This window comes from Nyctereutes procyonoides, unplaced genomic scaffold (genome assembly GCF_905146905.1).
Source record: "Nyctereutes procyonoides isolate TBG_1078 unplaced genomic scaffold, NYPRO_anot_genome, whole genome shotgun sequence".
Classification (NCBI taxonomy): Eukaryota; Metazoa; Chordata; class Mammalia; order Carnivora; family Canidae; genus Nyctereutes; species Nyctereutes procyonoides.
The window spans coordinates 48,354,740-48,380,398 of NW_026575125.1; the positions used below are offsets into that span (position 1 = coordinate 48,354,740).

The 25,659-nt window shown below is 48.0% G+C and overlaps 1 long non-coding RNA gene across 1 annotated transcript; it reads left to right on the forward strand.

Moving 5' to 3' along the window:
* LOC129517665 (uncharacterized) lies at positions 1-25,659 on the forward strand. Its single transcript, XR_008666080.1, has 5 exons — positions 1-211; positions 18,028-18,137; positions 19,825-20,015; positions 20,931-20,997; positions 25,241-25,659. It is a non-coding gene; the product is annotated as an uncharacterized LOC129517665 (long non-coding RNA).

Genomic DNA, 25,659 nt, shown 5'->3' on the forward strand with positions numbered 1-25,659 from the left:
CCCTGCAGGGAGCTCAACACAAGACTCGATCCCAGGACCCTAGGATCATGACCTGAGCTGAAGGCAGACGCTTAACCACTGAGCCACCCAGGTACCCTGATGCTGTGTGTTTTTAAGTTGAGGAGCTTCTCCCAAACTGCTGTTCACCCTGCCCTCTGCATTCTCCACAGGCTGGACTTCATCCCAGACCAACTGAATCTGGATTTCTCAGGTGGGAAGCCCAGACATTGACAGTATTTGCAATCTCTCTGGGTTGAGAATCATCTGCTAATTCTTAGTTGAGACTGAAGTCCAGTCTTAACCCAGAGAGTGGGTGGAGGGCCAAGGGGGCCCGACTCTCTTAGCTTCCTCTTGTTGGCAGATTGGCATTGCAGCTAAGAAGACAGACTTGGAAGCCCTACTGCCTGGGCTCAAATCTCAGTCTCCTCCTGCGTGCCCTGGGCAAGTTACTTAATCCCCCCGGGGCCTCAATTTCTGATCAATATATTTGTTATAGAATTTGCAGTTTCTAATTCAAATAGCTCCTTTAGGAGATAATAGAAGTACTTATTTACTATATAGTATACTATAAGGTTGTTGTGTGCATCGAATGAGTTAATATCTGCAAAGTGCTTAGAATGTGGGGTACCTGGGTGGCTCAGTGGTTGAGTGTCTGTCTTTGACTCAGGTCATGATCCCGGGGTCCTGGGATTGAGTCCCACATTGGGCTTCCCACCGGAAGCCTGCTTCTCCTTCTGTGAATGTCTCTGCCTCTCTCTCTGTGTGTGTCTCTAATAAATAAATAAAATCTTTTTTAAAAAGTGCTTAGAATGCTGTTTGGTTTGGAAGAGGCTAAGCTGTGGCTGGCCTGTATCTTCTAGTATTCCTCCTGAACCTGCTGGACCTCCACCTAAGGCTCAGGAGGGCATCCCTTCAGAAACATCGTTAGTCTTATTCTCAGCTTGGTCTCCAATTGGCTATCGTCCCTGGGCTCGCCTCACACAGGCCTGAATGTGTCATCAACCTCAGCAGTCACTTCTCATCTGGCCCCCTCTGGGCTGGAGCTGGCTGCTTTTGCTGCAGTAGGAGCCACCATCATGCATGGCCAAGGCCATGTCTGGGATGGCAAGAGTCTATAGCTTAGAGTCTTGCCTGGTATTTGTCTTTTGTTCCCCTGACTCAGGTTTTTGAGCTCTTTTTGGTGGAGTCAGGGCAAACTGTTGTCCTGGGTGGTAAGGGGTGGGGAATGGTTGGTGTGTGTGTCAGTTTCCATAACACAGATCTCATGTTTGAGGGGTTGGAGGCCTGGCAATGGTAGGAATGGGGGCTATCTTCATCCTAAGAGCCAGCGCTGTGACCTTGGGCTCTGTGACCACCAAATTAGATCTCAACTTTTCCAGTTTTGCTCTTTACTCTGAGCAGACAGCTCCCATCCCCCAAGCCAGGCTCTGTAGCACCCAGACAATAGGAGGGAGCTGGTAACAGACCAAAGGCTGGGGCAGATGTCCAGGAAGATAGTCATGGTGTGGGGGTGGAGATACCCAAGTGTATGGAAAGGGAGAAGGTGGAAGGATCAGTGTTTGTCAATAAAAGCCAAGGCAGAGGTATAAGGAGCTAAGTCACGGAAGCCAGAAATCCAGTCCCTGAAGCAGGAGCAAGGCCCCAGGCTGCTGGGTGGGTCAGAATATTTCAAAGGAGCAGTGTGCTAGAGATGGTATGCGCCTTTTATCCATTATGTGGCACAGGAGAGGGCCATATCTTCTCTGAGGCAAGCCTAAGACCGCAGCACCTGCCTGACCCCCAAGCCTACAAAGTTCACAAGAGGAATTCATAGAGGTGGCTCTGTGCCAGAGGTGACATCTCCAATGCCAGAAAGTAGACTCAAAGAACACACTCCACCCAGATGACAGGGAGCGATTGAGAGCCTCATCCTGCTCCCAGGATCCCCCCAACCCTCCATCTGTGCTCTCAGAGAATTTGACAGGAGATTGACTTTTTAAACAGGAAATCTGCTATTGAGAGAGATGATGGTTTCATCAAAGACCATTTACCCCACAGGTATGCAGATGGCATTTAAGAGGCTGCCTTAGCTCAGATTGTTTGGAAGTACTGCCGGGGGTGATGCGGCGCTGACCTGTCAGTGTACACGACTCCCTACCAGGAACATCTCTCCTTATTATCTCAAACATCACTTGCTTCTTCTCAATGTCAGAGTCTTGTCTGGTTTCTCTCAGGTTGATAATGGTCATATGGACATGGCCATGTGGCACAGGGCATCTCCACCATGGCAATGGGGAAATCCCAGAGGACATGGGGACCACTCCTGGGCAGTGGTGACAGCGGTGTGGTGGGGGGATAGCAGCTGGACTGTGTGGCCCACATTAATCACTGGTGACCTTGGGCATATCACCTTACCTCTTGGGTCTGTAAAATGAAGGTTGTGTGGGAGATGAGTGGTTTCTTTTTTTTTTTTTTTTAAAGATTTTATTTATTTATTCATGAAAGACACAAAGAGAGAGAGGCAGAGACAGGCAGAGGGAGAAGCAGGCTCCATGCAGGGAGCCCGATGTGGGACTGGATCCTGGGACTCCAGGATCACGCCCTGGGCTGAAGGCAGGCGCTAAACCGCTGAGCCACCCAGGCTGCCCAGATGAGTGGTTTCCAAATACATATCTCACCTTTATTAAGATACCTGGGTCCCACCATGCTAGGCAAAAAGTCTGTCTTTCCCACAGAGGATTTTTCAATGCTGACAGGCAAAAATAATAATATATACACACTGTGCTCCCCCAAGACTCCCTCCACACCCCTCTCCACACTCGTTGAGAAACCCTTGATTTGGTGATCCCTAAAGATCCTTCTTACTCTCACAGTATTTTGTAAAGATTTATTATTTGAAAGAGAGAGAGCAAGCAGGGGGAGGGACAAAGGGAGAGAGAATCTTAAGCAGACTCCCTGCTGAGCATGGAACCCAACACTGGGCTCAAGCTCACAACCCATGAGATCATGACCTGAGCCAAAACCAAGAGTTGGATGCTTGACCAACTGAGCCACCTAGGCACCCCACTACTCTGACAGTTGCAAGCAGTAATAAAGGCAGCAGACCCATGCTCTTTGCTCACTACATGCCAGAACCTCATTTCATTCTCACAACCATGCCGAGGCAGGCACTACTAATTCCACCAGACCAAGGAGGTAATGGGCATCCCGAGAGCTTAGGTTACTTGCCTGAAGGCGTACAGCTAGTACGCCAAGTCTGGCTGAGAGTCAGAGCAGCTGAAAAAGTCTTTGTCATGTTCTTTATCAATTATTCTAATCTTCTCTCCATGAAGTTTAAGCATTTTAGAGGAACGGGAAAGCCCATGATATTTTACCAATTATTCCCCAACCCTAGCTAAAACCGGAAAGCTTGACTGGCTTAATCAAATTTCAGTGGCATCCAGTGCTCAGAGAAGACAAGACCTTGCAGCACAGGCCAACCTAACTCTGCTGTCAACTGATGCGGGACAGCGGCAAACAGTGCCTAATGCTTTTGTCTCAAAGTATTTGTATACATGCCAGGAGAAGGCTTTACACCAGGCAGCATTTCCCACCACTCAAAGCCCTGTGCAACATCCTCCATCCAGTAAGGGGTGATGGATATTATTAGTATCTTCACATTCCAGATGAAGAAAAGGAGGGTACCAGGGGTGAAATAAACTCTATCCCCCCTCCAAAACTCAAAAGTAAGGCTCAGAGCTTGGATTTAAACCTGAGGCTGCCCACACTAAATCCACACATCTCCCCATTTCCTGTAGTTGCTTCTTTCTGTAAAAAGAGGCCTTTGCTCTTGGAGTGATGTCTTTCAAGTGTGTTTGCTGGCTCAGAGAAATGATATGATTTGGTTTCTTCAGCCTGACAGAATGATTTGCTAGTGCAATTGTTCTATATGTTAATGGTTTTTATTTTTCTTTGCACAAATGATGTTATAACAACATTAGTGGAAATCTAAGGGAAAGAATAACTCACCAACAGGCCTTCCACTCACAATAAATCAAGGTTTGCTTTTTCCACAATTCCCTTCCTGTCCTTGCTCGTGTGCAGACATACTTTTACAGGGTTTATAAAGTTCAGCACAGATACAATTTTGTACTGTGCTTTTTTGCATGGAACCCTCATCAGAAGCATTGTCCATGTTGCCCAACTGTCCTTCTAATTAGCTCTTTATGGCTCTACCCTACCTCAGTGAGGTGGGATGCATCAGATTTATGTAGGCATTTCGCTGTTATTCTGCCCTTAGGTTGGCCATTGCACTTTTTATACCCACTTTTTGCTTCCCTTCCAGTACTGCCCCAGGAAGTGTGTGTGGCTATCATGATTGGTCCCAAGCACCAGAGCTCATGCTTCCACCCCCAACATGTCTCTTGGTTGTGGGAGGTGAGGAGCACCAGGAAATATTTTGTTTGGTGGCCTAGAGTTTCAACTTCTTCCATACCACCTTCCAATGGGATCCTTTATTTTTTTTAAGATTTTATTTATTTATTCATGAGAGAAACACACAAAGAGAGGCAGAGACACAGGCAGAGGAAGAAGCAGGCTCCACGCAGGGAGCCCGACATGGGATTCGATCCCGGGTGTCCAGGATCAAGCCCTGTGCTGAAGGTGAAGCTAAACCGTTGAGCCACCCAGGCTGTCCCAATGAGATCCTTTAAAAATATATTTTATCCACTTATTCATGAGAGACACACAGAGAGAGAAGCAGAGACATAGGCAGAGGGAGAAGCAGGCTCCCTGCAGGGAGCCTGATGTGGGACTCAATCCCAGAATCCCGTGATCATGACCTGAGCCAAAGACAGACGCTCAGTCACAGAGCCACTGAGACATCCCTCCAATGGGCTCCTTAAGTCAGGTTAGGAAATAGGTCTTTGGGAAGAAGGCCCCCAGGGGCATAGAGGCCACCTGACTCTCTCAGAAGCCCTTGCCCTTTTTAGCATCCATCACACTGAAATCAAGAATTGTGAGAATTTGAGAGGCTTATGAATATGAAAGGGCTGGGTCTACTACGAAAACACCTCACAAATGCAATTAGATGACTTCTGCATTTTGTTTAGGTACAGTGAAGATAAAAGTGGACTCATTTTCATCTTGGAGATGACCTTGTTCACAGCACAGATACGGTTGCTCGGGTTAGGGGTGATCAGAAAGCAGCATGATACCAATTCTGTCTGCATCCAAAGCCCCCTCAACACTGGGTTTAGGCTTAAATTCAAGAATACTCCACTCTCTTGCTAGATCAGTAATCCTCAGCTCCAGTTTCTGGACCCAATACAGAGCCTCCAATGAGTTTAATTATTCTCACAACATAAACGTGCCATCAAATAGAGATATGGTGGTGGGACTTCTACCAGGCTGGAGATTGCAGTCCTTGTTGCTATAGAGATTGGCTAGTCCTGCCAGAAGAGAACCGCAGAACCTTCATTTCACCACACCTGCTCTTCAGGGTTTTCTGCCACAGTGGCAATTCCTGCCACAGTGGCAAAGATGCTGAGAAGCACATGGCAATAGGAACAAGTGTGACAGTCAGAAAGACTTGGGCTCCAATACTGACTCTATGACTTCCTTGTCATCAGACCCTGAGGCAGCCCTCCCCCTGAGTCACAATTTTCTCATCTGTAAAATAGCATCAACAACCCCTGTGTGGAGGTTCTTCTGAGGGTTAAGTTAAAGTTGTGGATGAAAGATGCTGGTGTACTATAGGTGTGCGATATTGCTTCCTTTACCCTTCTATGTGGGATAGAGGTTCAAATAGATGGTGCCTATATGCCCAGCTCTGCACATGCTGTGTAGTTAGGGTGGCACTAGCAATCTGTCTCCCCCTACCCCATCCAGATTCATAAGCCAACAGGGCTATAACTCAATCAAGAGATAGAAAAGGGTGTGGAATTTGGTGGGAAATCAATTCCAACTCATAAGCTTGGCAGACAAGGTTTTCCAGTGTCAAAGCAACCTATGCTTCCACAAGCTGTGGCCATCCCAGTGCTACGTCCACCTGCACCCCACCTGCTTTGCAGCTGCATTGCTCAGCCTGGCCACTCCCCATGGTCCTCCAAACATGCCGGGCTCCCTACTGGTTCCATTCTTAGGGAAGACCCATGGTGTTCCCCCATTTGCAATCATAATCACTCTTCTTTCATTTGAAAAGCAATTTCAACTTTCTAAAAGTTTTTCTAGCTATCTCACACTACATCTTCTCAATCACCCTTGGGGGGTGGGCGGGGTTGTGTTGGCCTAAGGATCTCCTTTAAGAATGAATAGGTTTTTAAAAAGATTTATTTATTTATTTGAGAGACAGAGCATGAGCAAGGGGGAGAGGGGCGGAGGGAGAGGGAGGATCTCAAGCAGGTTCCATGCTGAGTGTGGAGCAAACAAACATGGGGCTCGATATCACGACCCTTAGATCATGACCTGGACTGAAATCAAGTTGGCCACTTAACTGACTGAGCCACCCAGGTGCCTCAAATTAATAGCCTTTTATAGCTGAAGGATGAAGGTAGCAGAAGTGAATGAATTGCCTAAGATCACTCTGCTGGTTCACAGGCAAGAGAGATCAGAACTCAAGCCTTCCGAGGCCTGGTCAACAGCTCTTTCCCACCCTTTGATAAATAAGTTTTAGTTCTCGTCTTTGAGAAACTCACATTTTGGTAGGGGAGATAAGCATGTCACAACAACCATAAAAATGACAACCCAATCTGAAAAGGCTACATACCAGGTAATTCCAACTATATGACATTGTGGCAAAAGCAAAAACCAGGGAGACAATAAAAAGATCAGTGGTTGCTGGAGTTTGGGGGTGGGTAGGGGAAGGATGACTACTTGGAACACAGATGCTCAGGGCAGTAAAAATACTCTGTATGATACCATAATGATGGGTACATGTCATCATACATTTGTCCAAACCCACAGAATATGCAACACCAAGAATGAACTGTAATGTGAACTACGGGTTTTGGGTGATAATGATGTCAATATAGATTTATCAATTATAACAAATGTCCCACTCTGGTGGGAGTTGTTGACCATGGGGGAGGCTGTGTGTGTGTGAGAGGGGCTGGGGGTATATAGGAAATCTCTATGCTTTCTCAATTTTTATGAACCTAAACTGCTCTTAAAAAAATAAAGTCTTAATTAAAAAAAAAGACAAATGAAAAGCACATTGAAAAGACATTGCCAGCAATGATAGAATTATGTACAAGTACCAAATTAGTACAGAGGATGAAAGGATAAACTGTTAATAAATTTTGTATGGAAGAAAGAGATCAGTCAGGGAAGGCTTCAGAGAAGAGGAGACACTCAGTCCGAGCTTTCAAGGATGAATAGGAAATTGCCAAGAGAAGATGGAGGCTTGAAGGGGGGCATTCCAGGCTAACGATAGTGCGTTTGTGAAAGCATGGAAGTTGAATGAGCATGGTGTATTGGAAAACCAAAAGTCATTCAAGATGGCTAGATCATCAAGGAAGTAACAGGAAGTAAGGCTGGAGAAGTAGGTGTGTCCGATCATGGAAAGTCTTCATGTCATGCTAAGGAACATACACTATACCCTAGAAACAGGTGCTTCCCAAACTTAAGGCAATTTTCAACTTTTTCCATTTCCATGCACCACCGGTAATACTATTTACTATTTACTTAACTATTTTATTTTAAAAGACTCACTTTAGAACATTTAATCTTGCCCCAATAAAAAATATATGAGAAACCATGGGTTGGAATTGCTAGTTATATTTTTTTTTCTGATACACATTAAAATATATGCAGAATTCTGAAAGGTAAAAGAAAAAAGTTTTCTCTAGATCATGTACAAATGATCCCCTGGACCACCTGGGACAAGTGGGGCACACATTGGGAGCAATCCTGACCTCCCTGCCCCAAATTAGCAAAGCTTGGGTTCATAGCATGAGAGTGCAGGGTCAGATCACTCTGGTGGCTTGCTGCACTAGGCATGGTCAGGAGGAGGGCAAAGGTGGAGCCCAGTTCTGGAACAGGCCAGAAGTAACAAAGGTCTGGACTCACACTGACAGTGGATAAGAGGAGAGGCTGCCAGGTCTCAGAGGAAGACTCAACAGTAAACACTTGTTGAATGAATGTATGGATGGGTGGGTGGATGGATGGATGAGTGAAAATTTTAATTGTGAGGGAAGGGAGAGAGAAGAGCAGACATTGACTCTAGTTTTGAGTTTGGGTTACTGGAGAGATGGTAGTATCATCAAGAGAAAATGGATGAGAGAAAGGGGAGCCTCTTTGCAAGGGTGAAGGGTAGTGCGAAGTGTGCTTAGCTGACTGTGAGGTCCTTGTGGAACATTCAGGTAGAGATAGAGCAGTTAAATGTTAGTTTAATTGGGGAATAGAGATGTGAAGGCTAAGCCTATGGAAGTCTGTAGATGTGTCCTTTACTGCCAAAGGAGAGGGTATAGAGTGAGAGTAGATGCAGGCCTGAGTCAGAGCTCTGAAGAAAGGACATTTGCAGATAAGGGGCAATGGAAGAGGTGCTTTCTTCTTCCATAAGGATCTTCCAGGTGACCTTAGGATAGACCTACCTCCTGTGGTTGGGCCTCACCTCCTCCCTTAGACCACCAGATGTTTCCTGTGCTTATCTCCTGGGCAGCCAGGGCAGAGAGGCCAACCAGTCCTTTCTCTAGTTAGCCCAGTGGGACTAAGTGTTCAACCAAGGCTTCTGGGACTGCCTAAGGGTGATGAGTGAGCAGGTGCAGTGCTGGGGAAAGGCAGGGTGCAGGAGGTGAAGTGGGTTCAGGAGGTGGAGTGGGAAAGAGAGGGAGAAGTAGTCCTGAGGCCACTTCCTCATGCTGCCAGAAGCTGGTCTAGCAGCTACTGCTTCTAGGATGACCCTAGACTGGAGCTAGCATTGGAGATGTAGAACGATTTCTAAGAAATGAAATAGCAGCCTGTAAGTGTCCCGAGCTGTAGTGCCAGCACTTATGAGGGAAGTGATCCCTCAAGCTCCTGTACTGGGCTGTAGAGTATCTCCACTTAACACCTGTGGGTCCTGAGCCTCCAGCTCTGTGGCAGAGAAGCAGGATGCTATGAGGTGGTGGCTGGGCCATTCACCTAATGGTGGGTTCAGAAGAGTATGTCCCCAGAAGATTCCAAAGACACTTCATTTTCCAGAATACCTGCTGTTAGCTGGGGCCCCACAGGGGCCCAAATTAAGCCCACCTAGGAGGTCAAATCAAGCCCAGCTCTGTCAGGTGGACCCCAGTGACAGTCACCATGCCTGGAGCACATTCCAAGTTGTTTTCCTGTAGCTTCCTTTGCTCTGACACCCTGCGAGACCCCCGTTCTAGGGCTGCTTCTAGAACTGGCTGGCCCTGGACAACTCCCTGTAACCACTGGGCCAGCTGAGTCCCCAGGAAAAGGCAGAGACAACTCTCTAGTCCTGAACGTAGCAAGCTTTTGGCAAGACACCAATCTGTGTGTTGCTTTCTTATGGTAAACTTGAGTGAAACTTGGCAAAAACTTTCCTTTCCTTCCCACTGGCCTGATTGGTAGATGCTGGCCTCCCAAATGGGTACAGAGAGAACCAGGGGCTTCTTCTGTGAGGAGGGACAATGAGAAGGGAGACAAGGGAGTACTATCAAGATGGATGGAGGAGGGCAGGGAAGGTACCCCTGGCCCTAGTGCATGTGGCCTGATCAGAGGTAGCAGTGGAAGATACTTCCCAAGTGGCCGAGGATTAGGCAGGAGGGAAAACAGTTGTTGTTGGTGGTGGTGATGGAGTGGATGGGACAAGAGTAGTTTCATCCACATTGCTCTTGCACTGCTTGGGAAGGTGAGCTAGGAAAAGTTGTCTCCAGATTCTGTCTCCCTGATTTCCATACTGTCAGCATCCAGGGAGAGGCTGTTGGGGGGAACTATGCCAGCACCCTTGAGTTCATGTCTGGAGAAGGCCAAGTGATGGCACAGGGCATGCCCAGGGTAGGAGGGCAACTGGCTCAAGGCTGGCATGTGTTCCTCTCACCCATGCAGTGAGGAAAGCTCTCCTCCAGGGCTGGGGCAGGAGGTGGGGGCAGGGCATTACACAGCAAGAAACTGATTTGTCTGGATCATTCTATGCATGCAGAATATAAGGTAGAGCCAGGAGAGGTGTAGGTGTACAGTGCAAGATTGGAGGGGGGCTGCTGGGGGAGATGAGGGTTTGAATAACAAAGGAGTCTCCTAAAGGATAAGCCATGCATGGTTTCAGGTCTCTGCCTACTGGATCCAGACAGAAAGCACAGTCCTAGCAATAAACTTCACACTGCTCACTTCCCTGATGGTCCAGCCACCCTTCAGAGGCTACATGGGGTTGCTGGCAAAGAGGCTGGCCCCTGCCAGCTCAGGGAGCTCTGACTTATGCAATTCAGGCTGGTGCAGGAGCAGCGGAGCTGGGAGTTCACCCACATCTCCATCGGATTCTCCCCGCCCCCTGCCAGCCCCTGCAAGTCATGCCAAGGGTCAGGGGCCCCATGCGGCTGCAGCTGGGGAGGCCCTGGCTGTAGGAGTCCCAGAAAAAGGAGGGAAAGGAAGAGAGTACCTGTTGCTGAATGCATCCTGCTTTGGCGCTTACTCCTCAGTTGCTTGTGGTGAGAGTTGCCCATCATTCTGTTCTGGACAGGCAGCCGCCCGGTGGCTGCCTCCTCCTCCTCCTCCTCCTCCTCCTCCTCCTCTTCCCCCTCCTCCTCCTCCTCCTCCTCTTCCTCTGCCTGTGCTTCCTCTGCCTGTGCTTACATCACCTCAGCTTTGCTTCTCACACACATGGCTCATCCAAATTCCACTTGTGCCCCTGGCACACGATTGTCCAGAACTGACCCTCTCACTTGGACTAGAGCTTGCTAGGAGCTTCTCTCAGCCTCTCTCTCTCTCTCTCTCTCTCTCTCTCTCCCTCCTCCCTCCTTCCCTCCCCCTTCCTCAGTCTCTCTCTCCCCCCCTCCCTCTTGCTTAGTGCTCTACTCAGGTCGAGAAGCGCAGGTTCCAGGAGAACTCTAGCGAGCCCTGAGCATGGCCCCCGCCCCATCTGCCTCCGCAGCCAGGGCGAGCACAGGCACCCTCAGGGACCCGACTCACCCGCCCTCACAGTCCCTGGCTGCTTCTGCTCTCAGAGCTGTCATTTCTGCTGCCGCTCCTCGCTCATCTGCAGAAGCTTGCAGAAGCGAGGGGCCAATAACAGAGCCTAATCTGGGAGTGTGACAGGGACCAGTGAAGGAATGTGCTACCGAGGAATTCCAAGTGATACAGCTCCCTGCTCCACTGGGGGACATATCCAGTTCTGTAAATGACAGCTGCCAACAGACTCTGGGCTCGGGTCCTGACAGACCTGGGGGAAATTTGGGCAGAGCACGAGGCTGCCAGGCTGTAGGCTTGGAGCAAACACAGTCAGATGCCTCTCGCATGCCTGCTGTGGCCACCAGGTGTACCTGCCTCCTCGTCAGACACACCTGAAGCCTCACTCTGTTCTCCCCTCCCTTGCCTGCTTTGCCTTCCCAGGGGGAGGGCCAAGCTGCAGCCCAGAGATTCACTGCCTGGAACTGGGACCTTCGGCAGCCAATAAGAGGGCTCCTTCCATGAGTGCCACTGTAATTCCCACACGCACACCCTCCCCCTCCTACCCCCTCTCCAAACACATGCAGCTGCTCACTGCAAGTGCTGCAGCCCTGTGGGATAAGTGACACTGGGCAGGTTGTGCTGACTCAGCTGCTCACTCCAGCCCTAACAGCCTGGCGGCGAGGAAGGGCCATGGTTCCTGGAATCAATGGTGCCGGAGCTAGGCAGCCTTGAGTGACTTCACTTAACTTAGTGGAGTTGTGGGACAGTCTAACCTGATGTCATTGGATTCATGCTCACGGAGACAGAAGACCTGTCTGTCATAGTCATGGCCACAGAGCACTGTGAGTACAGCGTTGGCTAGAGCCTTGGCCTAGCAGACTTGGAGCACTGCTCCACCCAGATAGCAGAGCCTTCTGACTTTGGGGCACGAGGTCTACAGTGGGATCCATCTGTCCACCTGTCCGTTCATCCATCCATCCATCCATCCATCCAACCACCCACCTACCTACCCACCAAATCATTGCCATTCTTTCAAGTTCTTGGGGATCTACTCTGGCCAGGCGGGCCTTATGCTAGGTGTTGGGGACACATATGTTGTGAGTCACCATCTACAAGGGGTAACTGACAGACACATCCACAGAGTGTAACAGTACCATGGGATCACTGCTATACCAGGGAAAAGATCCACATGTGGGAACACCAAGAAAAGCTTCTTCAGTTTGGAAGAGTTGGAGGACACCCACCTAGAGGAGGTTATACTTGGACTGGGTTATGAAGGATGAAGAAGAGTTGGCCAGACCCAGAAAGAGAAAGGACATGCTGTTAAATATTTGGAATACTAGGATGCCCTGGGTGGCTCATTTGGTGAAATGGCTGCCTTGGGCTCAGCCACCAGATCCCAGGACCTGGCCCCGTGTTGGGCTCCCAGCTCAGCAGGGAATCTGCTTCTCCCTCTCCCTCTGTCCTTCCCCTGCTGGTGCTCTCACTAGTTCTCTCTCAAATAAATAAATAAAATCTTAAAAAATAAAATTCTGAAATATTCCCCCTGCCAGAAACCCTTCCTGCCAGGCCCCCAATCATCAAGGATCTCTCAGTTTTCTTCAACAATTCCACACACATCACTGAAGCCTCACCCCTGTGCCAGAATGAGGCTACAGAGGGAGGTAGACACTGACTTCAAGGCTCCCCAGCCTAGTTGGAGAGACATAATTATACAGAAAAGTCACAGGATGGTATGATCTTTGCTTAGGCCTTGTAGCTCACTGTGGAATGTGGCAGGAGGCCTCCAAGGAGACCTCCTGGAGGCCAAAAAAGAGGGCTTGGGAAACAGAGGTCCCAGAGCAAGTGTAACAGGCTAAAAGGGAAGCATCTTGGGAAAATGGATGTATGACCATGGTCATGGGAGAGGTTTATGTATGTGGCAAAAACCTTGAAGGTAAGGTTTAGGGAACATCTGGTCCCTGCCCTCTTCTCTACTTGGGGTGGGTCCTAGATGTGAGTCTTGGTAGGTTCAAGGTTGTAAACATGGCCTGAAGAGAGGGTGAAAGAGACAGAACTATGAGATCTGGAGATGGTTCTAAAAGGCACAGGACAGGGGCACTTGAGACTTCCATTAACTAAGGGGCACCAGGCAGATACAGTAGGCACCTTGCTAAAAAGTGCTTCTCAGGGTGTCTGGGTGGTACAGTCTGTTAAATAGGACTCTTGGTTTTGGCTCAGGTCCTGATCTCAGGGTCATGAGATCAAGCCCTGTGTCAGGCTCTATACTCAGTACAGAGTCTACTTAAGACTCCTCCCCCCTCTGCTCCTACCAACCCCACCCCTTTGTACTCTCTCTCTCTCTCTCTCTCAAATAAATAAATAAACCTTTTTAAAACAAAGATTTTATTTATTTATTCATGAGAGACAGAGAGTGAGGCAGAGATATAGGCAGAGGGAGAAGCAGGCTCCCTGTGGGGAACCCAATGTGGGACTCGATCCCAGGACCCTGGGGTCACAACCTGAGTCAAAGGCAGATGCTCAACTACTGAGCCACCCAGGTGCCCCAATAAATCTTTTTTAAAAAAGTGCTTCTCATCCCCTTCTCACCTTCTCTACCTACTGTTCCCATATCCTACAGCTCCTCAAGCTTGAGCTCTAACCCCATACCTCCATTAAAGCCTTCTCGCCATCCACTCTGAGTCTGCAGGACTCACTCCCTTTCTCTGAGTACCTTCAGCCTTGGCTATCTGAGCTACTCAACTTGTCCCTAAACATAGATGTATTGAATTTGTTGGAAATCTTCCATGGGCTCATGAACCTTCTCTACTCTTGGCAGCTTGTGAATTGCTCAAGGGACGTGTCAGAATTTGGACCCTCGAGGGTGCCCTATGCAGGGCCTGGCCCAGAGGACATCTTGGTTAGTTTTTGCTGATAAATCGGTATGGACCATGCTACCCTGCCCATGCAGACCTTCTCTCATCCTCTGCCTCCTACTTCTCCTTTGCTCCCTGACAACCCCTCCAAAGCTTGGTCTTCCTGCTCCTAGCAACTCAAGATATTCTCAAAATATTCTCATTCCTTTTGACTTATCAGGGTGGACACCCGGGCTGTGTGTGGTGCGGGTGGCAGCAGTTCTAATGGATCTACTGCTGCCAGACCACTACCCGTGGAAAGGTGCTAGGGAACTCAGCTATCCCTTGTGCTGAGCACTGTGCTCAGGCTTATGGGTATTATGGAGGGGGCTAGGTCCCCTGTGGTGTGTTCATGTGGACTTTGGGGGGCAAGGAAAGGGCTTCTTTTCAGCACGTGCACAAGCCAAGCCAGGCCAGAAGCAGCAGTGTTTATGCAGGGAAGAGGACCAGGCTCCTCACCTGACTTGGTGCCTTTAGACATACCTGAAGAGGGGACAGAGGAGTCTGAGGCCTGAAATCAGCGCCTCTGGGGTCCATCTCCTCGAAGTGAAAGAGTTTAAGGCTCAGTGTTGTCCCCTGATCAGCCATGCTTAGCTGTACTCAGGGCTGGAGGACGGGGTGGAAAGGGAATGAGGTGGGTGGAACTATCTTCAGACTCCTCTAACAATGGACCCCAAGAGCTAGGAAGAGAGCCAGTGTGTCACTTCAGTTGTGCTCTCACTTCTCACAATCACCTGCAATGGGCCTATGTTGGGTCCCCATCCTGCAGAGGAGAAAATGGAGCTTCGGGAGGATGGTGGTGCTGAAAAGTGGCATGGTCAAGGGCGAGAACCCATGTGAGGCTGACTCCAAGTCCAGCTCTTTGTTGCTCCACTGGCTCTGTCTGCCATGATCGGCACACACTCTATCCTGGTATGGGGAGGCTCCAGGGACGAGTTCCAGAAGGAGAAGTGAATTTGAATACACAGCCCTGACTCTGACTCAAGCGGGTCCTGACATTCCAGGCAGTCCACTCAGTGCCATGTCCTGGAGAAACTTCATCCCTTTCCATCAGTCATGGCTCACTCAAGCGTCAAGTACCAGCTTTTCTTCCAAGCCCCCCAAAATGCTGTCTTCTATTCCATCTGCTTGGAAGGGTTTCTTCCCTACCTCCAGCTCTGCTCGTTAAAAGCCGTATTCATCTCTCAAGATTCAGCATCCTCCTCCGTGAAGCTTTCTCAAGCCTTAGCTTGCAGCCAGGAGCACACTCTCATCCTCAAGGCCACATCCTTTCCATGACTGGTAGGGCCATTGCCTATGCCTCCTGTCCTGCTTCCAAGCCTCTTCTAATCTTCCCAGCTGTAAACAGCCTTTCCCCTGGGTTTACTCCCACCATACAATGCAATGGTCCCTGAAGTGTGGTACACATTTTGCTAGTGGAACATGAAGTAGTGGTATGGCAGGGAATTTTACATATCTGCAGACCATCTTTTTTATGTTTAATAGTCATGTATTTATTCTAATGCATACTCGACTCCAATAATAATTAGAGGAAAAAAAAGTGTAATTTCTTGAGTATTCAAGGCTGAATTAAATGAGTTCAAGAAAAAGAATTTGCTATCTGTAAAGTGGATTGAATTACTTATCCCTTTCTTGTCAGCTGTTGTGAGGAGGTGTGCAATGATGGCTACAAATTGCTTTGAGGAGGGCTTCTGTAGTCCTGGTCAGGCTCAACTTTCTGACCTGGGTAATGGGTATATGGGTGTATTCATTTTATGATCATTCACTGATGTGTGCACTTCAAAAAAAGATTTTATATATTTATTTGAGAGAGAGCACAAGCGGGGTGGGAGGTGGACTGGGGGCAGAGAGAGAGAGGAAGAAGCAGACTCCCAGCTGAGCAGGGAGCCCAATGGGGGGGCTCAATCCCAGGACCTTGGTATCACAACCTGAGTCCAAGGCAGACGCCTAACTGACTGAGCCACCCAGGTACCCTTGTGCATTTTTTGTGTGTGCTTTTGTGTATGTGTGTGTATGTTGATTTCTCATAAAAAGTTTATTAAAAATAAAAGCCTGACACATAGTAGGCCCTCACTCAAGGTAAGTTGCATGCTTCATATTTTGGACCCAAGGACCCACTAGAAGGGTGTTGATGCCTCTGACATCCAAGGAAGGGTGGGTTTAGATGTATAGAAAGTGGGTTTAGGGAGGGCAGTAGGCTATGGAATTGTGATTTGAGGCACGTTTTCTTCTTTGGCTCCTGTCCCGGTAAGAAAGCCAGAGAGCCTTCTGAGAGCCTGTGCTGATGAGTAGCAGGCCAAGACCAGGAGGGTGGAACCAGCCAAGACTTGGATCATAAACAAGCATACATCCCAGAGGATAAGCAGAGAGGCCAGCACAGGGGACAGAGCGCTGGCCTGATGCTTTATGACCTTGGGCAGATCCTGGGCCTCTCTGAGCCCCATTTCGTTTCCACCTGGGCAGTTAAATACATAGACCTAATTGCTCCTTAAGGGTCCTCTCACCTCAGATGCTCAAAGGGCTGTCCTAGGCTTTGACCTTAGTCAACAAGTTTGTTTTCAAATAATCTGTTCAAGGTTGCCGATGATACAAGAATGAGGGACTCCAGCTGCTGCCTTCAGAGGGCTTCCAGGTCTCAGTTTTTCTTATATACTTCCCCCCCTGGGGCTAGATGAGCACCACGGTTCACAGTAGGATGGTCTCTGAGAGACTTTCAAAGGAAACCATAGCCAGGGGTGGAAATACACATGCCTCCAAAGGTCAGGAAGTGGGGCGGGACATTTGTGAAGTAGGCTGGGGGAAGCAATAGGGAGTGTCAGAGAACTGGAGCATTCATGCTGCCCACCCTCCCCATAGCCCCTACTGACCCCCAAAGCATTCATCCTCCAATCTGGGAAACTTCAATGCTGGTCAAGCCTAATCCATCTGTAGTCCACAGGCTATGAGCCGCTTTGCTTCCTGTTGGCTGTGGCCACCAAGTATACTCGAGCCTATATTCCTATAGGTATATATTTCTGTATAAACACTATACATGTAATATCGCACCAATGGATTTTATAAATTATAAAATATAAAGAACTGTGTAACAAAAATACCTGTGATTAGGGATTCTCATATTTCTATCCTGTACCCCAATAGATTATGCACCCAGTTTGGAGGCTGCAGGCCTTATACCCAGCTGATGGGAAGGACAAAAGAAGGGGACTGAGCACATGCGCTGTGCTCCGCTACCTTTCAGGACTTGTTCCCAGGGATATCATTCCCTCACTGAATAGATTTCACTGGGCCTGTTGTAGCTAGGGCACTGGGAGATAGAGAGATGGACAGGACAGACAGAAGTAGTTGACAAGCCAGTCAGAAGAGCCAGACAATAACTCAAGGTGTAAATTATTGACGTAGGGCTGGTGTGATCAAAATGCTGGGGGTGGGAGAATTCACATGGTGATATGATGGTGAGCGACGGGGATGAGTGTGGGGAGATAGTTTAGATCAGTGGTCTGGGAAGGTCTCCCTGAGCTAAGAACTGAAGATGTCAAGGAGCCAGCAGAGGGAACAGAAGGTGCCAAGCCCACGAGGTGAGGAGAAACGATTCTGAGAAATGGAAAGAAGGCCAGTATGTCTAGGGTGGAGGAGGTCAGGGGAAAGTGGCCAATTTTATTTGAAGCACAATGGGAAATCTACTAGAGAGTTTTAAGCAAGGAAGCGATTGGATCTCATTGAAAATTTTCCAAGACCACCCTGTCTACTACATGGACAATGGACCAGAGGGGATTGGAGAAGAAATGGGAACTTCAGGAGGCTGTGATATTGGTTTGGGCAAGAGGCGGCAGACCAGGATCAGGCAATGGAAACAGTGAGTTCAGGCAAGCATAAGATGTGACCTCGTAACAACCCTACAATAATGCCCTTGTAAGGCTGCTATTATCTTCCCCACTGCACATTTGAGGAAACTGAGGCCAAGTAAAGTTAAATAACTTGTCCATGATCACACGGCTTGTAAGTGATAAAAGCAGGATTCACCCAGGTCTGCCTGGTTTTCTTCCCATTCTACTTTAAATTCTAATTATGTTTCCTGCTCCAGGGAATCATTCACCAGGACCATACAGGGTCTTCCTACCTCTACCCTGAACATCGCTTGGCATCCTGAACAAAGAAAGGGGGACTGCAGGCTGACCCAGCAATCAGCCAAGGGTATGTGAATGGTTAAAACAGTCCATTCGTCCCGTTTTCCTAAACATGCTGAGTTCACCAGAGCTCTAACTAAGGGAAAAACCATTCTTTCCTTCAGAGGGGGAGTGGACAGGAGGAGGGTGGTGATGGTATATTTGGAAATAGAAAAATAAAGGCTGCCAATTTCTGCCTTCAAGGAAAGCCCAAGGGCACAGGCCAAGACAGGGGAAGTGACTTGCCAAATCCCTCATAGCTCCCAAAGTTGTTCATGTGAAAAAGAAGACAGAATTGTTCCTCCCAAAGACATGAAGTCCTTTACAGAGCAGTTTGTTAGCAAAGCCTCGCATCCCTGTCACTATGCAAAGCAGGCTGGAACGTTGCCATGGCAACAAGCAGCTGGATGCCTGAATTGGCTCAAGGCCTGTCTCAGCAGAGGCCCAACCTGTAGGGGCAGCTCCCAGAAAAGGGTGTGTGTATGGGGTGGGGGGAGCTGGTTTTGCAGATACTGATGAGGAGCCCTGAGCTCGCTTCCAGGTTACCAGGGTCCAAAGCCTGTGTCTTCAGGAACTATTTCCTGTTGCCAGACATGCCGAATTTCCACAAACCACAGAACTCCAGGTTGGCATAACCCTGAACCTTTCCCCCAGTTCTCTTCTGGTGTGTTCCCCCCCACACACACCTTTCTTTTTTGTGTGGCTGGGAAAAGGAAAGAAAAGGGAAACATCCACCTGCTGCAAGACAAAACTCCCTTGTGTTACAAGAAGAAACTATAGCCCAGAGAGGGAAAGTGACAGGCTGAAAGTTGCAAGGCCTTGGCGATGCCAGAGTCAGAGCACAGCTTCCCTGACTCCATGTGTGAGTTTCACCAGTGTATATTTCTTTCCCTGGGTACCTGGGAGGGAGGAAAGTGATTCGGTATTGATGGAGGCCCTCCCAGTACATGCTGTGCTCCATTCTTCCAGCTATTCCTCATAGCTCATCTGCACCCCAGACTTGCAAGACAACTATTATTATCCTCATTTCACATGTTAGGAAATGGAAGCTCAGATAGGTTAAGGGGTGAGCTGCAGGTCACACAGCTAGACAGAGTGGTGTTAGACTCCACCCTGGTCTTTGCACTTCACCACAGGGCCCCACGTTCCTGATCCCACATGCGCTTCACTGCCTCCAGTATGAACAAGACACACCACTGCAAGTGATTCTAGACACTGTCCCTCCCCTGCCACTTATGACAAAAGAGTGTTCTCCAGTAGATCAACAAGCTGCCACCCAGTAAAGACCAGCCACTGATGTGTTTCTCCGAGCCTCAGGTTCTGCATCATTAAAGTGAGGGTAACTCTAGTTGGAGGTTGCTGAAGTGAAATGAGAATGTGTATAAGGTGGGCAGGGCGGGGCGCCTGGGTAGCCCAGTAGCGGCTGCCTTTGGCTCAGGTCGTGATCCCAGGGTTCTGGGATTGAACCTCGAGTGGGCTCCCTGCCCAGTGGAAAGTTTGCTTCTCCCTCTGCCCCTCCTCCCGGCTTGTGCTCTCTCTCTCTCTCTCTCTCTCTCTCAAAAGGTAAAAAATAAAATTTAAAAAGTGGGAAGGGCAAGGTCTGGTGCACAGCAAGCACTCAATAAATGTTAGTTACTGCTAAGAGTATTCCCTTTAGGGACCAGTTCCAGTTCTGCCTCGTCAATGACACCAGCCCTTATTTGATGCAATTTCAGTTTCATTCCCCGGTCATCCACTCATTGCCGGCTGCCAGCACCTGGAGTTAAATTCCTTCTGCCAGAGAAGAGGGTCTCAAGACAAGGTGATACCGAGCCAGTCCTCAGATAATGAAGCGATGTTTGCCAGTAAGATGAGGGTTGAAGAGAGGACATTCCAGGCAGAGGACATTAACAGCAAGAGCCTAAAGGTATGAAGGTACCTGGTGTTTGGGGACAAAGAGTGATCTAGTACAGTGAGGCAGAAGATGAGGTAGTTGGGAGCAGACCACGGAGGACTTGTGTGTCAGGAGAAGGGGTGATGGATTTTATCTTGAAGGTGACAGGGAGCCACGAAAGCTTTTAGGTGAGGGAGATCAGCATGGGGGCTACAAGGTGGAAGGCTGATTCAAGAGAGGCGAACAGACTGGTCAGAGGTGGCGGGAAGGTGTGGGGTGAGAAGGGTTGTGGGCTGAGGATGAGTACCAGGGTGGGAAGGAACAGTGGAGGAGATAACCTGAGGATAGAATGGGTAGTGTGCTCTCCAAATTAGGGAGCCCTGGGAGAGGCATAGGAACAAGGAGGAGAGGAGAGAGCTCAGCTTGGCCACTGTGGGTGTGCGGTGCCTCTGGGCACATTGTCCACAAGGTCAAGGCCGAGACAGAAATGGAACAGTCACCAGCTCTTGGAAGTCCAGCTGACCCTTGACAACGTGAGGGTGAACTTCATGGGTCTGCTTCCGCGAGGATTATTTTTGATACAGTAGAGAAGTGCAGCTGTGTTTTCTCTTCCCTGTGACTGTCTTAACGATGTTTTCTTTTCTTTATTCTAAGAACACAGTATATAATCCATATAAAATACAACATAGGCAATAACTGTTTATGTTATCAGGAAGGCTTCTGGTCAACAGGAGGCTATGAGTTACGTTTTGGGGAAGTCAAAAGTTGTATGTGGATTTTCAGCTATGTGGGGGGTTGGTGTCCCTAACCCCCATGTTGTTCAAGAGTCAACTGTGTATGAAGAGTGGATGGAACAGTCCGGTTTGAGTGGGGAGATTGGGGAGAGAGGGAGCTCTGATGTTTAAGCTTTAGTGTCATGATTGTTTGTGTTTCTCCCCTGCCCTGCAGTGGCAGCCTTCCTGACTCACTACTCCAACATTTATGAAGATGCAGAACAAGGCACTCCTGCAACACGGTGAGCAAAGATTGCTCAGGCTGTCACGCATAGGGCCTTAGTGATCCAGGTGGGCAGCTGACACCCTTGTCTCAAAGATTTTCTGGGAGAGGGACTCATGATAATTCCAACAGGTCACACCAAATTAAGGAGCAGGCAGAGAAAGCCTTCAGGTCTCAGCAAGCTGTTGAGCTCATGGTGGCAGAAACAAGTCTTCTAAAATTCTGATTTGTGCTTGAAAGTTCAAATTTTATCTTTGGTAACAAAACTGTGGGCTGTTTTCCTTGAAGTGACAGGCTCACTTCGTTCACTTTTGAGAAAACGCCTGCCAACTACTCAAGCCTGAATAACCGTAGTTCATCGGTCCTTCTTTCAAACACAACGGATGTTCCACGGAAAAAAGAGACCTATTGAGCTCACACCTCCAACAACTGCACAAACACTTTTCCTCCAGACAGCCCTCAGACTTCAGCAAAACAGCACAAGTGCTCTACATGTTCTTCCCATTTCGTTGCACAGATTATTTTTAAAAAGATTTTATTTATTCATGACACACACACACACACACACACAGAGAGAGAGAGAGAGAGAGAGAGAGAGAGAGAGAGAGAGGCAGAGACACAGGCCCTGGGCTGAAGGCGGCGCTAAACCGCTGAGCCACCTGGACTGCTCAGATTATTAAAAAGACTTGAATTCAATGATCAAGATTTAATTTTAAAAATAACGTTTTTTTTTACTGGGTTATGAAAGCCATTCTTGGATAAAACTGGCTTTCCTGGCCCCTGAGAGTGTGTGGTGGTGAGGTACACAATGACCAGTGGTACAGGTGGGTGCTACCACTTTTATTTACTAAGGTGCCAGTAGTTTTGCCCTGGGTGCAAACATCAACCTAGTGAAAAAGGCAAATGATGTCTTCATATTAACCTGAAAATCGCTCTGATCTTGTGCACCCCCTGAAAGGGTCTCAGTAACTCCTAGAGGTCTACGGACCTCTTTTTTTTTTAAATTTATTCATGAGACACACACACACACACACACACAGAGAGAGAGAGAGAGAGAGAGAGAGAGAGAGGCAGAGACACAGGCAGAGGGAGAAGCAGGCTCCATGCAGGGAGCCTGATGTGGGACTCGATCCCAGGACTCCAGGATCACGCCCTGGGCTGAAGGCAGGCGCTAAACCACTGAGCCACCCAGGCATCCCCTGCGGACCATTCTTTAAGAATTGCTGGTTTAGAGGGGCTCCTGGGTGGCTCAGTGGGTGAAGTATCTGCCTTCAGCTCAGGTCCTGATCTCAGGGTCCTGGGATCGAGCCCCACTCCGGGCTCCGGGCTCTGGGCTCTGGGCTTTGGGCTCCGGGCTCAGCAGGAAATCTGCTTTTCCCTCTCCCTCTGCCCCCACTTGTGCTCTCCCTCTCAAATAAATAAATAAAACCCTAAGAAAAAGAACTGCTGGTTTAGAGAGATTCTTGCCCAAACCCATAGGGGCAAGTTAGGGAGGGTTTATTGTAGCATTCTTTGGGGTCACAGGGAGTTGATGAGACCAAGATGCCTGGTCTTAGAGGAGCACAGAGGTAAACTGGGGTAGGTGTGTGCAGTCCCCAGAAGTTGATAAAGTAGATGTGCATGTAGCAGCATGGAGAGACCTCAAAAACAGAGTGTTGAGGGAGAAAAGATATAGAATATCATATATGAATCAACGCCTTTTCTGTCCATTTAAAGCATGCATAAATATATTTTCAAAGACACCTGTATTTCTGAGACACATACCAACCTACTAGAGAGAGGATGTGAATGGGGATGAAAGATGAAAAGGAAAAATAAAATCAAACAAAAAAAGAACATAAAGGCCCTTGCATGGATAGATGATCATGTGTAGAGCAGTATATTTAACTGTGCCCTTGAGTGCAAATAAGGACAGAGTGAATGGGAGGCAGAAAATAGTCTACTCTTTCAAGAGTACTAATAGTGAAAGGGGAGGGGGTATTGCTGGAGAGTTCCAGAGAAGGAAGTGGGTGAGATAAGTGCTTTTTGCCTCCCATCAGTGTAGCCAAATGTGTGCTAGCTTGGGTTACCACTGGCCTCCTGATTTCTGAAGGTCACAGAACAAGGCTCTGAAAGGTAGGGAGGGCATGGGAGGAGGTCTCCAGTTGCTGGTTCTTATTTTTTTTCTGGGAAGTAGAAGATGAAATCATTGCCTAGAGGTAGATGGGATGTAGCTGGGGCATGACGATCCAGGAAATATGTGAAGCAGCTTCCCTAGAGATTAGGGGAAAGGAAAAGTATTTCTGGGGGATCCCTGGATGGCTCAGCAGTTTAGTGCTGCCTTCGGCCCGGGGCATGATCCTGGAGTCCTGGGATTGAGTCCCATATCAGGCTCCCTGCATGGAGCCTGCTTCTCCCTCTGCCTGTGTCTCTGCCTCTCTCTCTCTCTCTCTCTCTCTCTCTCTCTCTCTCTGTGTCTCTCGTGAATAAATAAATAAAATCTTTTTTTAAAAATAGTATTTCCAGGCAGCACTGACAGTCCATCTGGAGACTGAGGGACACCTGAGATGGATGGCAAGAAAATTGCCTTGATTTTCTGTTTATGTATTTAGTCAATCAATTAGTCAACAGATATTTATTGAGTGTCTATTATATGCCAAGAACCTTGTAAGGTACTTGGGATACCATAAGGAATAGAATAGGCATATTTTATATAAAATGAGGATATTTTATATCCTTATGGACCTGCCAGTCTAGTGTGAGGAGGTAGGGGAGGCGGGGGGGAGATGTTACGTAAGCACACAGAAACAAATAATGCATCATAATAATGTTGAGGAAAGAAGGCACAGGATGCTGACTCTACTGGTGAGGGTTAATGCAGTCTGAGGAGCCTTTTGGTAACCAGAGATCTTCATTTCCAAAGGCTGCACAGCGTCCCACTACAGGGATGCTCCCTGATTTACCTAGCCAGTCCCTTACTGGGTTCACCCTCACCCCATTCTTTCCACATCTTAACCCATATTTTGATGCCCATCTCCATGCATGCATCTTTGGGCATTCCTTTCATTATCTCCTCAGGTTAAAGGGCACACACATTTTTAGAGCTTTAGAAACATTGCCATACTGCCCTGCAGAAAGGTAGTACTGGTTTACACAGGAAAAAGTCTGCTTTAAAAAAATGGGGGAGGCACCTGGGTGGCTCAGTGGTTGAGTGTGTCTGCCTTTGGCTCTGGTCATAATCCCAGGGTCCTGGGATGGAGTTCTGCATCAGGCTCCCCACAGGGGACCTGCTTCTCCCTCTGCCTTTCTCTGTGTGTCTCTCATGAATAAATACAATCTTTAAATAATAATAATAATAATAATAAAAGGTTAACAGTAGTCAGATCCAGGTGGTAAAAAAAACCTGCGAAGATTTTTTTCTTTTCTAAATTTTCTGGATTTAAATTTCCCATTTCCCCACCTTCTAACAACTCTTACGCATATGTGTGTTACTCACTTAAAAATATTTTTGAGTTCTTAATGTACACACACATACAACATAAATATTCAGTGACTACAAAGAGAATTCAGAGAAAAGGGAGTCTCTTTGATCCCTAGACCGCTCCTTAGGCATCCTGCCAGAAATGTTCTGTGCATATACAAGAAATTAGATGGTGGCATGAGATTATACGCATTCTTCTTTTGCACCTTACACTTTTTGTTTAACACAAAGAACCACCACATTTTATCGAAGACTGCATAGTATTATTCTATGGTTATTTGAGCTATTTCCTTACAAGAATATGTAATATTTATTTAACAATGATAATAAGAAAGGTGGAAAAAAGAAGAAAAAAGACCATCTACTGAGGTTAAAATATGCCTCCATTTGTTCAGGTAACATGCTGGGTTACAGAAAAAAAAAAAAAAACTAAGAAATTTGGTTTCCAGGGCGGGCAGGGAGGAGGAGGGGTGGGCAGGGGAAGCAGAGTTTTTAGTCTCAAGGTTTGGAACACCTGTGCTTTTAATAAACAATTGATTTGCTTTTATCTGTGAATCCCATGACTGATCATGCCTTCCCTTTCTGTTATCTGCCGTGAAAGCTTACAGCCAAATTTTGGGACTCACATTTATCAAGAAAGGACTTCCTGACCTTCACTTTGTGTCAGGACTTCTTCACTGGTAATCCTTGTTCTCCTCTTGCCTCATCTTTCTCTCGTACTGGGTGTAACTTTGTAAGCCACCCTAAATTCTTTCTGGAATAAATCAAGGTACAAAGATTTTTTTTTTATTTTTTTTTTTAGAAAAATTGAGCTAAATGTTCGGTTCTCTCGCCAACACAATCCTCAGGGTAGACGGGCAAGACACAAGCAGGCGATGCCTCGAGAGAATAACAAAAACCTAACTGGAGGTCAATCAATTTCCGGGCTACAGGCGTCAAAGCTGAGGTCTTCAGCTTCTAAATGTGCAAAGCAATTTAGCGCTTGAGTTCCCATGGCAACCATGGCCGGGCACTCAGGCGAAGATTCAGGAGTTTCTGCCTGGCGGTTGCTGCGGGGCTCTAGCTGCTGGCCGCGTGACTCCGCTCAGGCTCTGGCGTTTAGATTCTCAGGGACTTTGCATCAACGGGAGTTCTGGAGTCGGGCCTAATTGAAAATGCAGTTGCCGAGAAGAGGTGAAAAGTATACATCGGAGGCGCAGTGCCAGCGAGGTAGCCCTCTAG